Source organism: Pocillopora verrucosa, chromosome 4 (assembly GCF_036669915.1).
Source record: "Pocillopora verrucosa isolate sample1 chromosome 4, ASM3666991v2, whole genome shotgun sequence".
In the NCBI taxonomy this organism is placed as follows: Eukaryota; Metazoa; Cnidaria; class Anthozoa; order Scleractinia; family Pocilloporidae; genus Pocillopora; species Pocillopora verrucosa.
Window position 1 is genome coordinate 550,388 of NC_089315.1, and position 15,817 is coordinate 566,204.

General features: G+C 37.9%; 1 long non-coding RNA gene across 5 annotated transcripts; it reads right to left on the bottom strand.

Annotated features, from left to right (window-relative positions):
* Positions 1–7,437: 7,437 nt before the first annotated feature.
* On the bottom strand, positions 7,438–12,442 carry LOC131785358 (uncharacterized). Of its 5 annotated transcripts, none has more exons than XR_010717166.1 (5): positions 9,499–10,031; positions 9,117–9,401; positions 8,867–9,032; positions 8,516–8,557; positions 7,438–8,240 (listed from the first exon to the last, which is right to left on the bottom strand). It is a non-coding gene; the product is annotated as an uncharacterized lncRNA (long non-coding RNA). The 5 variants fall into 5 exon arrangements; XR_010717167.1 differs by having other exon boundaries at positions 7,438–7,836; positions 7,944–8,240; positions 8,867–9,401; XR_009340292.2 differs by having other exon boundaries at positions 8,516–8,790; positions 8,867–9,401.
* Positions 12,443–15,817: the final 3,375 nt, after the last annotated feature.

Consider the following 15,817-nt stretch of genomic DNA (forward strand, 5'->3'; position numbering starts at 1 on the left):
CTTGTAGATGTCTATCACAAAATTCGGCTCAAAACTGTACTTTGCTGATCATACTGATAATAAACAGTTGTAACTATGACAATTAGGAGCCTCTGAATGACGTCCTGAAAACTATACCTCGTCTAGTCGATAATAGACATATGGCGTAAATACGTTGGAACTTCGTGAAATATTAAAAAAAATCCTCGTCATAAACATCGCGCTTTATGCGCCAAAGCCGCACGCCTGATTTACCGTTAACTAGAGGGTTAATATGATGCTCCGCATGTAATCTAAGATTTAGAGCAACATATTTGAATAGTGTGCTTTGTCTAATTCGATTTTGCATTTGTGGAGTAGCGCCAAAAGCTGTAGACAATATTTTCTTCTTGCAATGTTCCAGGATCATTTGCATGCATAACATTACGTAATCAAGCAAAATGGTAGATAAGTTTTTTTTTCTGGTTTTTGAGGTAGAAAAACCCAGGAAGAGTTGTTCTGCTTCTCAAGATCTCTAGTCACTGTACAGTTCCTATTCAACCAAACTGTCTAACTGTATTGAAAACGAGTAGAACTATATTGACGGGGTAAAAACACTCCCAATTACAATTTGGACAAGAGCGACAATTAAGAAAACAATCACCATTCTCTGAAATAAGAAAAAAATTGTCAGTAGAGGAGAGATTGTTGCCAGGGCAAACGTGATGACTTCTTAACCGCGAATCTACAAATATGTTAATTCTTGATGCGAAAGATGTCAAAACCGCCCATATATCTGTCATCTTCCACACGCAACACCACTCCGGTAGACTCGAGAATTTTTTCTTAGATAAACTTATCCAGCATTCTTGTATGAACTGAGGTCAGCCCATCAAAAGAGTGAATATTCCTGTTTTAAAGAGGTGAGAAGCCCAAATGTAAACGAGTAGGTGAACGTGGCAAACAAGTTAGCACAGAGGTGACATTAGTCAAGCCAGGCCTGAGGGCATTCCATAACGTCCTCTTGCATTGCCATTATCAGATTAAATTGAACTCTCGCGGCGGCAGGAAAGATATGAAAAGCAGTTATGAAGCTAGAGAAAATACAATGATGAGTAGGAGTACAACTTTTCCGATGTTTCTGCATTCTACAAACACCATTGCGGCTTGGTAATTTATAGGTAGTCGAATCCACGTGGAATTTGGAATACACAGGATTTATAAAAACACACACGCTCAGGAAAAAAGGACGCGAAAGAAGGGAAAAAAATTGAATCGAGCATCATACCCCATTAGCCGTTCGCGGCACTGTGCGGCAATAATCTGCATCTCAACGTAGAGTAATTGTAAGCATTCTGAGATAAGAGCATCCTTAACAAAAATATAGGCCTCTGGCTTACTTTTAAACATTGCCATCAGTCCTGCTACCGAGTTTTCGTCCTTCTATCGACTATGGTTCATCCCCATATGTTTCCAGCTTTCTCTCAGGCTCAATCAGTTAAAGATCTTCACTTACGATCCAGGATCGTGTACCTAACAGGATATTTGATGTAGCTTGATGCCATTCAGTTTAGAACATTATAGGTCAGGAAAAAGATCTTTTAAATAACCCTGAAGGGTGAAGGGCACTCGCAGTTGATGTAGTCCCATAAGTATCGGTTTGGTGTGAATAATGCCGCTGAATTCTGTACCAGTCGAATTCTGTGTCAGTCGAATTCTGTTGATTTCTGAGATAACTAGGGGGGACCGTAATACCTCATGGCGTTGCAAAAATCTGTGCGCGAGGTTGAAGCACGCAGGCGTAAACCACAATTCCAGCAGTGTTGTTAAACAAACTATCACTTTATTAACTTTCAGCAATAGTTTAAATGCGAATAAGTGCTCTCGTGCTCTTCCTTTGTTGACAGAACCCCTAAAACTCGAAATGGCAGATATAATCCCACGATATATCATGAATTCATTGATTATAAACCTAGCTGAATAATGTGTCCTTTCCACCCTATAAACTTAAAATAGATGTGAAGAATTCTAAGAATACTGAGTTGTAGACAACAATACCTTTTAATCTTCTGGAACATCTTAAATTATATTTAGATTTGAATGGTTCGCTTGTGTGAGATTCAGAAAAAAATATGGAGAAGCTTTTTAGTCTTGACTGAATTTTTTTCCTACGGCCTGCTGCTGATATGATACTCCAGTATCATGGTACCTAAGGGAGTCTTCTCGTAGATCACGGTTTATCTCGGACTTGATCCATCACTTGTACGCGTCATAGCCAGTTTTTCATAGCTTGATTTTTGTATTTCACATAAATATGGTAAAAGCGGTCGACCAGTTTTCCTCAATGAGTAAATACTGATCACTAATGTAAGCTTTAAAGGTGAAGAAGTTATCAATCACTTCATCAAATCAAGAACCTATCGAAAGCGGTAACAGCAAGAGAAAATAATGGCATTATTCTCTCTTGGTAACAGTCGTGACACTTGCATTTACTTGTAACAGTTGTGGCACCTGCATTTGATTTGTTTTACTGGGCATCTTTCTTCGTTTGTTGCTGTTTTGTCGGTTCATCTGATTGGCTGAGCTCGTGATGCCACGTAGCTTTCAAGCAGTTGCATCTCGTACAAAATAAAACTGGAGAGTCTGAACTCGAAAGCCACCGACAATGATCATGATGAACTTCTGTGAAAATAATAATCCACTCTAAATGCAATACATGACTCAAGAGAGAAAGGGAGAGTGGACAGAAGAGACGTAGGAATGTACCGCTCGAAGAACGAAAAAACGAGTCAAACGAACTAATCTACAATCAACCAGTCAGCTTATTTGGTGAAATTCACGCGTTGCCTTCGACTGGATTCGATAAATAAGCATTTCAGAATTCCATAATAACGAAAAGCGTTGAAGGACGGTACGTTTCGGCAGGTAGGGGTAGACACAAAGGATATTCTAACTGTATGAAAGCCCAAAACGTTCCATTTCCCCAAGCATTGTTAAAACTGTCCTCCAAAATCCATACCCGTTTTTAGTCCCGGCTTCAGAGAGGTTTTTCATGACAAGGTTTCTAAATGCAGTACGCTTTGTTGCAGCGTGTCCCAAAGCAGAGAGAAGAAATGGTACATTAGGATTTGCACAAAAATTCAGCTCAAACTTTGTTGTTCTACCACTAAATTGGGTGTTAAAAGAAAAACAAGTTTACCAGCTGCCTTGATCTCTAAATAAACCATATTCGCATATGCCAATCCCCTCCTCTCCCCTCCCTTGACCAATTCAGAGGCCCTGTGTTTGGAAAACTACAGCCAGAGGAGGAAGCCCTAGGAACTCTGATTGTCCAGGATTTCATCGATGATAGTTCTTTGCCGAAATGGCTCGGGAGAAGCAATTTCAATTTCCCTCTTTTTAAAATTGTAGTTCAACGCTCGTCATAAGAGACCATGACTTATTAAGATTATATCTTTCAAAATGACTGCAAACAAAACTGCTGACAGTGTGCACAGCGTTATAAAAGATCTGATCAGATAAATATATAAATAACAGAACATTGAGCGGAAGGAACTTCACATCTAAGACATATTTTTTCTCCGAATAATTTGATACATTTTGAACATTAACTAACAAACAAAACATTACAGCCGATTTCCTCTAGCATTATCTCGAAGCTTCTTCGCATAATATCTTTGGTGTAGTCTTACACTGCGGATCAGAGTACAAAGAAGCAAGGTATTAAACTGGAAGCATAGAATCCGAAATTTTCTTACATTTTAGATACTGATATTGCTCTTACAAACCGTATGATATTTTCTGTTTGAACATGAGAGACAAATATTCCATCGACAGAGTATTTAGGCCATTCTTGTTTCGATAATACATGAGTTCGTTCGGTGAAAATGGTTTGTTTAAAAGAGACCCAAACTCACATATGAACACATTCTTTTCTCATTCTCCTCTCATGACTGTATCACATTCATCTGTCAACAGGCTTATGCAAAACAATAGGCTGTTCATTTAGGACTCCCAACTGCGCATGTCACTCTGAAGTGACAAGCCATGCACTGCGGATAAGGGCAGTCAGGCGTGTGAAGGCAGCCCAGTGTTAGGAGGACGTTTGAGATAATAGGTGAGTTTGATTTTGGCATATTTTCAGTGGTTTTTGATTACCAAAACGACCTGAATAATGCATTTACACCGCCAATACGTAGAAATGCTGAGAACTACTGCTAAACCGCTTGAAACCTTTCCTAAATTAGACATGCAACACAGATTAGTTCACTTAAGTGTTAAGTTAAGAAGTTAGGTGGTATTAAAACCGAGCTCAGATCTTGTCTTGATAGTGCGTCAGTCGTGAAATTTTTCCTTCACCTTCGCTTCTAGAGCTAGAGAGAGAAAACTTCGGTTTCGTAGAGGTCGAATTCCTCAGATTCAGATGATTTTAAAGACACTGACATGTAACACAGACTTTAATAACAGAATGATCTGTGGTAGTGGAATGACTCATAGAATCGTATTCCTACCACCAAAGTTCGTCAAATTGATACTCTATGAAGGTAACAACAATGTTTGCTATTCGATACATTAATCCGTACCGAAGGCAGTACTTTTTTTTTATATAATTTCGGCTGAACACTGCGTTGCATAAGCAGCTTTGTTTTGTGATACGAAACATAATTAACAACACATGTAGCGCCAGTAACGAAGCAAATGAAGCTGTCAAACAAACTGGAAGGTCACGATAACCGCGCCACAGGAATAGCGGTAACCTTTTAGGTCTTGCGTGTCAGCAACAGAGCTTATATGACAACTTCTAGCTTTCGAGTCAGTGCATTCTGTATATGGTTGGTGGATCTGCAAACAACTACTTCAAATCTGTCCCTTGTCGATCAGGTTGGATTGTTCTCTCCAAAATAGAAATCCACAGCGAATCATAACGATTACGATTACGCCGTTTTGAACAATACGAACTCTACATGTGTGCTTGCCTTTTTTTGCGGAACATATGCTTACTTTTTTGTGTTCTTCCCTAGTCTTGTTTTGTTTCGATAAACGTACTAAAGTTTTTTGATTCTGCTCCATAGCAACAAGTGTGAGAGCAAAGAATGCCCCGAGGCCAAGAATTTTGACCTTTTTTCGCTTGAGCTGATAACATTCTCTGCAATATAATACACATAGATAGTCAGTTTTACGAGGGAGTTGTTGAAACGGTTTTCGGCATGTCCCAAACTTTGCTCTGAGCTTGGTATACGTCTCCGAGCAAATACTCATTCGTGAGGAGATTGCTAAAGCATAGTAAAACTGTTTTTGACATTGTCACTTACAGTCGCGTCACTACGAGCAGGACCGACCAGTTTATTGAGATCATTACTCTCTGTCTATTTAACGGTACTGTTGCGAATCTTTTTTTTTACGGACAACTGACCACTTTTGACATTGCTTAAAAAAAGTATTTAAAAAACTAGCTTGTTTTGTGTGAGCTAGATTGGTGTAACGGAGAAATCTCGAGGTGTTAGAGCTGAACTGAAAACACAGCTGTGGGAAGTTACAAGAGGAACTTTCTCAGGAGCCTTACAGTATCAAGAGAGAGCTACATAAATTGAGCAAATTTTACAAAATAGCTGAGAATCTTGCTTTATGTTATTTGATTGAACTATTGCCCAAACTATCTGGTGAACGTACACATTTCTGTCTTAGCTTAAGGGAAAACTACGCACAATTTCCTACATATAACGTCTATCATTGTTCAGAAGTCTTATTTTCCATCCGCATTCTCAGCACCAAGATGTCCGAAATTCTGTATCTTCTCTTCCCACTTTTTTCCTTTACAGCGAAAACATGGTCAATTATCTTCCCCATACTCACAGCGAGTTACATGATTGTTATTTTTCAAGGCGTTTATCTTTTGATCACAACCACCTTTGACTTGGGTTTTCTAGTCTTGGAGAACATCTTTTCAAAATAAATAGTTGTGCGTCGCCTTTTTTGCGTGTGCAGTCTGAATCAGTGAAACACTTTTTCTTGTACTGCCCACGGTATGCCGCCCAACGTAATGTCCTCCTTACCTCTGCACTGTAAAATTAAAAGAGTTGATTTGGCCCCAAAAATGGGGCCCAAAACGAGTGAGTCCAGTTTGGTACTGGCTTAGGGTCAATTCGGCCCCATTGAAATGGGGCTGTTTTTGGCACCAATTTTGGGGCTGAATCGACCCCGTTGTAGGGGCCAAATTGGACCATGTGAAGGGTAGATTTGAAAAATACAGGGGCCACTTTGAAATTTATAGGGGCCAAAACAGCCCCCAAAATTTCAGCCCTCTCACAAATGGCCCCTTTAAAAGGAGCCAATTCAGCTTCAATGTGGGCCACTTCAGAAGTAGAGGGCTCTTTCCTCTCCATGCTGATTTTTCCCCTTACAGTCAAATAATGAAAATACACCATATACTTTATCTTTCAAACACTCATTTATTAGGTTCTAGATATTGTTTATGTAAAAACCTTTTACGCTACTTGATTTTACAGTTATTAAGAATCTTAATTGTGGTATAAAACAGACAAACTTTGAAACATCATGAAAGAATAGAACATACATACATATTTAACATTAATTCAACCATTTTCTAAAATAGATCTCTTCCCTAAATCAGTATACTTCTTAACAGTGCAAGCATTGCAAGAAATTACATCCAAGAGACACTTGTGAGTAAAGCTTCCCTTTTCAATGACTTAGCAAATGTGGTAATGTAAAGCAGCTTATAATTAAGACTGATTTAAAGTACAGAAAATTATCAAAATAAGACAGAGGCAACAAATGGTCCAGTTCCTGCACAAGAATATAGATCTTGTTTGATTTGTGCATATGAAAAACAAAGACCCTTAGAGCAGAATAGAGTATTCTTCCAATGGATGTGAGAATACATACACTCATATTGCTACTTTAGATATTATCAAAATATAAACTATCAGCAAGTACTACCTCAGGCATTTACCAAGTCATTGAAAACAGAGGAAACAGTGGCAAGAGTCTGCCTGTGCCCAATTTCAAGCAATGCTTGCTCTAAAAAAAGTCAAAATTGCCTTTGACCGATTGTAAGAAACATTGAAAATATAAATGAGCCAAGTAACCCAATGAGAGCATCAAGAATCTTTTCTTGTGAGAAGTGACAAATTACACTTCCCTCTGTTACTATATTCAGGAGATTGATGTATTGAAGATCTCCAACAATTAAAATTTGTGCTAAACATAATCTTTGATTGCTGAATCAACATCAGCTACTATATGCAATAAAACAAGTTTTACAACCTCATTAAAATCAAGCCAAAGTGCAAAAAGTGCCTTTAGCCAGTAAAAAGAAAAAGAATATATATATACACATAAGTTAAAGAATTAAAGAGGACTCATCAATTCCCTGTGACTGAGTTTTGCGCCTAAGCGCTCGTCAGACAGAAAAGTTCTGTCTGACAAGCGCTTAGGCGCGAAATTCAGAGTCACAGAGAATCGATGCGTCCTCTTTAATTCTTTAACTTATGTATACTTAGCTCTGCTACCACAGCATTGAGCATTTTATGCCAAGGTAGACTCTACCCCCACATTTACATATATATATATATGTAATGTTTTTCTAAAACTATAAGCTAAAACACCAGAAATGGAAGTGGAAGTTTAGCTCAGTGTGTGTAATTTGTCTCCCCTTCAAGACTTGAAAAACTGATGTTTGACTCCCAAAATATCTGAAAAGAATCAGCTATTCCATTTGTAATATTTATCTAATGGTTTCACAACAGGAATTTTTTAAAAAATTGCAAAATCAAGAAAACTAAACAAAAAGAAGGCAAAATTAATACAACCCCAAAGTACTTGAACCTTTGTATCTGGACTTCATTGGCAAATGGGCTCAGAAATTTTAGCTGTTCATCTTAGTACCAAAGTAGTAGTTTTTTGGACTTGTACCTCCAAAATGGTCACAACTTCATTCAATGCATATGTGATGGCAAACACACAAGAACAAAGGTCATGGACTTAAAAGGGGAGAGTGGTTATTTTGCAACTTTTTAGTTTAAGGCAAGAGATTCAGCACCACAAAATTGTCTCTCTTCACTGCAAGCAGAAGAGGTGAAGCAATAGATTTTTAAACCATACCAATCCATTCAGTTTCCAAGTCAACTTTGTCTAGTATCCTGCTAGCCATACAAGGATACTCTGCAATATTTTTTTTTTGCAATCCACTGCTGCTCAGAGTACTTTAGGCTGCTGATGAGATATCCCTTCTGGATATCCAACTCTTCTGAGGCAGAAAACTGTACCAAAAAACAAACAAATGAGCAAATTAATTTGTTGTTGGAGAACAGTAAATTTTTGCAACTACAAAGTTGCAAAAGATTTGTTAGCAAACTGTGCATAAGAAGTAAAAACACAATAATGGTGATCATCAATGATGTATTTTCACCAAACTGTATATGTACTTATCAAGAAAAGAAATCATAGCTCTATGCACTTCAGTTTTAGTTCAGTATTCATGAATAAATAAGGATTGCTTGTAGACTTAAAAAACAAAACAAAAAAAGTTTCTTACCCTCGACGGTAGTTGGAATTTTGAAAGCCATCCAGGAGGAACCTGTAGGTAAATATTTTTATTCAAAAATTAAACTGTCTGATAACATCCTATCAATTCACTAATTTTTTAATTTACCAGATTTAAACATTGGGTTTACTTTGTTTTATGCATGGTGCAAGTAAATACATATCTAATATATTTCAATAAAAATAAAGCAAATCTCGCCATTTTTGTAGGTGCAATCTCCGAGATTTCTCATCTTTAACTGACCAACTGGCACCTAGTGTGTTTTCCTTTGGGATAAAATCGAAAGAAAGTAATCGATAATGTACTCTTCACCATCCTGCTAAGTTTAATACAAGAACTTACTTAGACAGTGCTCAGTTCTGTCGCCTCGTCGGTAAAACAGAGATCCTTGAGCGATTTACCCTTTTCTTTCAATGCCAATGTCAATGTCTAAATTTTCATAATCGCTGATGTTATCTGAATCAATCGACGTTTGAACCGTCTTACTCGAAGGACTTGATTCTGCACGCTGAAAGAGAGAGAGCCAAAAAAATTTGAGAATCTTGAAATAAGTTAAATCCATCTTGTGCAAATGCAGTATTCGAACTGTAACCGTCTCTATCTCTCGGCGCCAAAATTTGATCACGTGACTTTAGTTGTGAAACCGCTGAGACTCAACAAGACTCGGGAGAAGAGGCGAACCATTCATGCGTCAAATTCTCTGGTGGGAAAATTAACCATCGTACCGACGAGGAACTCGTGTCATTTCTAGGTTCAGCGTTCATTGCAATCAATTTCTTGAACTTTAGACGCTCTTTTATAATAGGGATGTAGTGCCTTGGTACGTCTGCATCTTGGGCGATGGTAAGGAGATCTTGGCCATCGTAACCGTCCTTTTCTGCAAGATAAGATACGAACAAAGATCAATGGAGCGGTCAAGTTTGTGTATGTAAAGTTGCAGTAAAATGCGTTGTTAAGAAATTTCTTTTGCTTACCTTTCCTTTCTTAAGTCTTATTCCATGCGACTGTAGCCAAGAAACAGCCTCTTCAGTGATGAATTCGCTGCTATAATTCATTATTGTGTCCGACGCACGTAGTCTAGGTTCGACTAATGCGATCACAGGCAGCCAACGCTCACGTCTCGAGAAAAAGCCAACGATTAATTCGTTGTGTGACTCGGTGTTCAGTTACGAGAGGAACCGTTGAAAATTTGAACACGTTATAAGGAATAGTATGGGGAACGAAATATGGTCGAAAAAAGAAAATTATTTTTATATTATTTTTTTTTTCAAAAATTGCACCTCGTTGGGGCCAAATTGGTCAATCCTACTTGGCTCTTGGAAGGGCCAAATTGAGAAAAAGTTCCAAAGTAGAATTCATAGGGGCCAATTCAGATTTTTGAGGGGTCAAAATGGTACCTGTCCCACCCGTTTTGGCTCAAATAGTCCAAAACGAACCTTGATGGGCCAAATTGGCCCTCGAGAAATTGGGGCCAATTTGGCTTTTGGGGTCAATTTGGCTCTTTTCATTTTACAGTGTGCCGCTAATAATGTGAGACATGGTCATCGAGGTGGCGATACAAGGAAACTAAATTTTTTTATTGTAAGGTGTTGAGTCTGTAAATTGCGATGTCAATTGTGCTTTTTTTCCGCGAATTACAAATTTTATAATTAATACTAATCGCTTTTCTTTGGCCATTTTTGATTGCATAAACAGTATTCCTAGCTCTGTAAGACTAATTTTCTGCTACTGCAATTTGTGTGTGTGTGGTTTTTTTTTGTGTGTGAATGCGGGCCTTTATAAATGGAATTAAAACTTCGTAGTATTGCGACCCCTCTTGATAAGCGGCCTTGTTGTTTTCAGGGAAAACAACGACAAATATGATTAAAAAATAATAATAATAAGTAAAAACATCAAAAGGTTAAAATGAAAGGGTTTGCTTTCCACGAAATTGGAGGGATCATGATTTTTATCACTTTTTTGATTTTTTTCGACTTGTTTGTGTGTTTCTACCGTTTTACAGTTTTTACAATACACTTGCCTCTTTGATTATCATAGGATAGTGTTCATAATTTCGAAGCGCGTAACGCAGTGAAGAAAATTGCATTCAAGAACGATATGTATAAAGATTGGCAACAAGAAATCACACCTTTTCTCCCTTTCATATTCTTTTCTCATCGATAATTCTGAAAAAGGGACTTAAAGAAATGATTGAACGTAGCGACCATCGCTAAAATTTAATCATAAATTAATATCAGCTGTTTAGAAAGGACAAAATCAAAAATGAAAAGTCTAAGTGCGCAAACACTGCATTCCAAAATTCATTCGACCGTTTCTGAAAACTGAGAATATGAGGAGCCATCTTGTAGATGTCTATCACAAAATTCGGCTCAAAACTGTACTTTGCTGATCATACTGATAATAAACAGTTGTAACTATGACAATTAGGAGCCTCTGAATGACGTCCTGAAAACTATACCTCGTCTAGTCGATAATAGACATATGGCGTAAATACGTTGGAACTTCGTGAAATATTAAAAAAATCCTCGTCATAAACATCGCGCTTTATGCGCCAAAGCCGCACGCCTGATTTACCGTTAACTAGAGGGTTAATATGATGCTCCGCATGTAATCTAAGATTTAGAGCAACATATTTGAATAGTGTGCTTTGTCTAATTCGATTTTGCATTTGTGGAGTAGCGCCAAAAGCTGTAGACAATATTTTCTTCTTGCAAATATTGAATTTTAAATGTTCCAGGATCATTTGCATGCATAACATTACGTAATCAAGCAAAATGGTACATTGGTTTTTTTTTTCTGGTTTTTGAGGTAGAAAAACCCAGGAAGAGTTGTTTTGCTTCTCAAGATCTCTTGTCACTGTATTTTAATCTGAAATTAACAGTTCCTATTCAACCAAACTGTCTGCCTGTATTGAAAACGAGTAGAACTATATTGACGGGGTAAAAACACTCCCAATTACAATTTGGACAAGAGCGACAATTAAGAAAACAATTAAGAAAACAATCACCATTTTCTGAAATAGGAAAAAAATTGTCAGTAGAAGAGAGATTGTTGCCAGGGCAAACGTGATGACTTCTTAACCGCGAATCTACAAATATGTTAATTCTTGATGCGAAAGATGTCAAAACCGCCCATATATCTGTCATATTCCATCACGCAACACCACTCCGGTAGACTCGAGAATTTTTTCTTAGATAAACTTATCCAGCATTCTTGTATGAACTGAGGTCAGCCCATCAAAAGAGTGAATATTCCTGTTTTGAAGAGGTGAGAAGCCCAAATGTAAACGAGTAGGTGAACGTGGCAAACATGTTAACAAAGAGGTGACATTAGTCAAGCCAGGCCTAAAGGCATTCCATAACGCCCTCTTGCATTGCCATTATCAGATTAAATTGAACTCTCGCAGCGGAAGGAAAGATATGAAAAGCAGTTATGAAGCTAAAGAAAATACAATGATAAGTAGGAGTTCAACTTTTCCGATATTTCTGCATTCTATTACTGCGATACATGATCTCTTAATGAGTTTGAAAAAGCAATGTAAACACCATTACGACTTGCTAATTTATAAGTAGTCGAATCCACGTAGAATGTGGAATACACAGGATTTGCAAAACACACCAGCTCAGGAAAAAAGGACGCGAAAGAAGGGAAAAAAATTAAATCGAGCATCATACCCCATTAGCCGTTCGCGGCACTGTGCGGCAATAATCTGCATCTCAAGTTAGAGTAATTGTAAGCATTCTGAGATAAGAGCATCCTTAACAAAAATATAGGCCTCTGGCTTACTTTTAAACATTGCCATCAGTCCTGCTACCGAGTTTTCGTCCTTCTATCGACTATGGTTCATCCCCATATGTTTCCAGCTTTCTCTCAGGCTCAATCAGTTAAAGATCTTCACTTACGATCCAGGATTTTGGACCTAACAGGATATTTGATGTAGCTTGATGCCATTCCGTTTAGAACCTTATAGGTCAGGAAAAAAGATCTTTTAAATAACCCTTAAGGGTGAAGGGCACTCGCAGTTGATGTAGTCCCATAAGTATCGGTTTGGTGTGAATAATGCCGCTGAATTCTGTACCAGTCGAATTCTGTGTCAGTTGAATTCTGTTGATTTCTGAGATAACTAGGGGGGACCGTAATACCTCATGGAGTTACAAAAATCTGTGCGTGAGGTTGAAGCACGCAGGCGTAAACCACAATTCTAGCAGTGTTGTTGAACAAACTATCACTTTATTAACTTTCAGCAATAGTTTAAATGCGAATAAGTGCTCTCATGCTCTTCCTTTGTTGACAGAGCCCTCAAAAATCGAAATACTGGTCGAATCCGACCTTTAGATTTCATGCATGATCTCTTGGCTCGATTACATCATCTTCTGCAACTTGGTTGAAATGATGTCGTGGATAATATTGGAATCGATGACTAAAATTGTAGACTTACAGTAACCAAGTCTCAGTTTTGTTGCATAACATCCAGCGAAGGTCAGCTCAAAATGTTACCAACAAGGTTTGAGTTTACCTGTCAACGTTAAGTCAGAAAGATGACACGGTCAGGACAGTTGGACGTAAACAACAGATCGAGTTACATGTCATCTGTATAAAGATAACAAGATTTGTTATGCTGTCGGGTTAATGTGGCCCAGTAGACTTTTATGGAGCAGATTAAATGAGAGCCTAACTCAGACTCCTGAGCTACACCATACTGTAGACTCTTTATCGAAAATTCAATATCATTGACAAAAACAAACTGCTCGAGTGATTGAAGAGTGATGAATGAAATCAATTTGGGCTCCAAAGTTAGGTCGATTGATAATCTTGTCACTATACTCACAGTGTTAACGACTTATCGACTGTTTACATATTTATTTTTTCATTTTTTTTCCTCGCTAGCCGGTCACCGATGCTTAATACTGAACTTACCAGGATGCTTCATTTGTGCCACAAACCTCTGAAATGGCATGACACCAGTTATCAATAAAAGACCCCTATTGTGCCTATAAATAAAGGTTTTCAAGGCACTTGTTAAATTTCGTTATCCAAAAGGCCGAAAGAGGAAAATTGTGCCTTCATCGTTACAAAGGAAAAATTTCTCTGTTTTTTTTTTAAATAGTTCATATGAAAATGAACCCATAAATCCTTCAGCTACTAACGCTACCAAGAAAAATCACTCTGCAACTAACAATGATATCTTCACAACTACCCGTAATAATCCCTGAAAAATCATCTCAATCTGAGAAATTTTGATTTACCGCCAAAATGATTTGTGACCATTTCAATTATGACAGTGGTTAAAGATTTAAGGACTTTTAAACGTCCTAAATCAAGGAGTTCCGGTGAAGATATGGACTAGTGTGTTTATCATGGTTATTACGTAACAGAGCCACGAAGGCTGTTAATATCATCAAATAGGCTGTGATATCTGCACGCTCAGTATTTCCTAGCAGCAACAAAATCTGTTGCTATAAGAAGAATTATAATCGTACTTTCCTCGCGATCAAAACTTGATGAACTAATCTTGGATTTCAACATGTGCTTGGGCTTTGGGCTTTTGTGTCCTCTCGTTGCCAAAATTGCTGATATATAGACGCTTGTCGAACGCACAAGTTACTGAATCGGTGTATGACTAAAGGTCAGAGAAAAATAGATCGAAACTGTACTGACGCTTACATATATCTTGAGGAATATTAAACTGCAGTTTCTTTACAATTAGTTCACTGCGTTTTAGCCGAGGCTATTTTTACTGCTGAGTGTATTCAGTTAATTGTTGTGCCGCTGAAGCGTAGAGACAGACCCCCTTTGTGGTATGCACACGCAAATGTGCACTATAAATGTGATTCAAACGACCTCGACCCCAGAAAGACTTGACTTTCGAAGACATGTGAAAGGGCGAGACGAGGGCATTCGTGAACGATGACATTAACTGGTAATTTATTGTGAAACACAGACAGTATTCAATCGACTACTCATTTACTTTGTTATGCGTGACTGCACTGTTTCGGATCGTATTGCGCATAACTATTGGACCTCATGTCGATTATATAAACATTTGCATTCAATAACACTGGAAAAGAAAATATTTCAAGTCCTCGTAACTTCAAGTCAAGTTGGCAATGACTAAGATATATCGTCCAGCTTATTGAAAACGGTTTTAATGGCAGATATAATCCCACGATATATCATTAATTCATTGATTCTAAACCTGGCTGAATAAGCCGAAGGGCAAGGATAATATGTCCTTTCCACCCTATGAACTTAAAATAGATGTGAAGAATTCTAAGAATACTGAGTTGTAGACAACAATACCTTTTAATCTTCTGGAACATCTTAAATTATATTTAGATTTGAATGGTTCGCTTGTGTGAGATTCAGAAAAAAATATGGAGAAGCTTTTTAGTCTTGACTTAATTTTTTTCCTTCGGCCTGCTGCTGATATGATACTCCAGTATCATAGTACCCAGGGGAGTTTTCTCGTAGATCACGGTTTATCTCGGACTTGATCCATCACTTGTACGCGTCATAGCCAGTTTTTCATAGCTTGATTTTTGTATTTCACATAAATATGGTAAAAGCGGTCGACCAGTTTTCCTCAATGAGTAAATACTGATCACTAATGTAAGCTTTAAAGGTGAAGAAGTTATCAATCACTTCATCAAATCAAGAACCTATCGAAAGCGGTAACAGCAAGAGAAAATAATGGCATTATTCTCTCTTGGTAACAGTCGTGACACTTGCATTTACTTGTAACAGTTGTGACACTTGCATTTGATTTGTTTTACTGGGCATCTTTCTTCGTTTGTTGCTGTTTTGTCGGTTCATCTGATTGTCTGAGCTCGTGATGCCACGTATCTTTCAAGCAGTTGCATCTCGTACAAAATAAAACTGGAGAGTCTGAACTCGAAAGCCACCGACAATGATCATGATGAACTTCTGTGAAAATAATAATCCACCCTAAATGCAATACATGACTCAAGAGAGAAAGGGAGAGTGGACAGAAGAGACGTAGGAATGTACCGCTCGAAGAACGAAAAAACGAGTCAAACGAACTAATCTACAATCAATCAGTCAGCTTATTTGGTGAAATTCACGCGTTGTCTTCGACTGGATTCGATAAATAAGCATTTCAGAGTTCCATAATAACGAAAAGCGTTGAAGGACGGTACGTTTCGGCAGGTAGGGGTAGACACAAAGGATATTCTAACTGTATGAGAGCCCAAAACGTTCCATTTCCCCAAGCATTGTTAAAACTGTCCTCCAAAATCCATACCCGTTTTCAGTTCCGGCTTCAGAGAGGTTTTC